General features: G+C 34.1%; 1 non-coding gene across 1 annotated transcript; it reads right to left on the bottom strand.

Moving 5' to 3' along the window:
* Positions 1-855: 855 nt before the first annotated feature.
* Positions 856-962, bottom strand: LOC128295726 (small nucleolar RNA R71). Its single transcript, XR_008286284.1, has one exon. It is a non-coding gene; the product is annotated as a small nucleolar RNA R71 (small nucleolar RNA).
* Positions 963-1,249: the final 287 nt, after the last annotated feature.

Below are 1,249 nucleotides of genomic sequence, written 5' to 3'. Positions count from 1 at the left end.
ATCCAAATTTATTGAGTTTTTTTTTACATCAAATTCTTAATTATAATTTTGCAATTAATTGTTTAAACTTATACAGTCCATGTGGAGACAATAACTCATTTTTACTTACTTATTACTTGAAGAACTATGTACACTTGCGTAAACACGTTACAATTCGTTACAAGGCTTTTACGCCGTTGCCGGGGACTGTTGCCTTAATCATTCTTTGTGAAATTATTTTTACAATTTGGTTCTTATTTATTTTATTTCATTTTATTTCTAACACTACTAATTTATTCTTTGTTTTTTATTATTTATTTCTCATGTGTTTTATGAGCATAAATCAAATTATTGACCTATTACTCGTGGACTCTAAAATCGAGTGGACTTTTAGACAAAGAAGATGTGTGAGATTTGCTCAAAGACAAACTGAGATGGACCTTGGAAATTAAAATGAGGAAATGGAGTCAAACAAGTGCACAGTCCAGTCCTTATTGTTGATGATAAAGATCATGCCATCAGATAATACGTTGCGCCACTTTTCAATGAGTTAAATCTGGGAATTCAAAGGTTGAATATCAAGGCATTTCAATTCGAATTGAAACCAATGATGTTTCAAATGCTCCAAACGGTGGGCCAGTTCAGTGGTATGTCCACAGAAGATCCACACTTACACCTTCTATTATTCACGGAGGTGAGTGATTCATTTAAGTTAGCTGGTGTGACTGAAGACGTGCTGAGGTTAAAACTGTTCCATACTTATTGTGAGATTAAGAACGTGCATGGCTGAATTCATTGCCACCAAGTTCGATAGCTACTTGGAAAGAATTAGCAGGAAGGTTTTTGGTTAAATATTTTCCACAAAGTAAAAACATAAAGTTGCGAAATGAGGTAACAACTTTCCAACAATTGGATGACGAGTCTTTGTATGAGACTTAGGAAAGATTCAATGAATTACTTCGTAAGTGTCCTCATCATAGGATTCCTCACTGTATCCAATTGGAGACGTTTTATAATGGTCTCAATGCACATACAAGATTAATGATGGATGCTTCTGCGAATGGTGTGATTTTTCCTAAGTATTATAACAAGACTCATGAGATCATTGAAAGGATCACAAGTAATAACTACCAATGACCGAAAAATTGAGCAGTTTCAAAAAGACGTGTGGCCAGAATACATGAAGCGGATGCACTAACCTCACTTTCAGCTCATGTATCTTCTATTTCCTCTATGTTAAAATAGTTTACCACTAATGGTTTGAATAATT

The sequence above is a fragment of the Gossypium arboreum genome, chromosome 7 (genome assembly GCF_025698485.1).
Source record: "Gossypium arboreum isolate Shixiya-1 chromosome 7, ASM2569848v2, whole genome shotgun sequence".
NCBI classification, from domain to species: Eukaryota; Viridiplantae; Streptophyta; class Magnoliopsida; order Malvales; family Malvaceae; genus Gossypium; species Gossypium arboreum.
The sequence above is the reverse complement of the archived record's forward strand: the minus strand, read 5'-3'. Positions and strand labels throughout refer to the sequence as shown.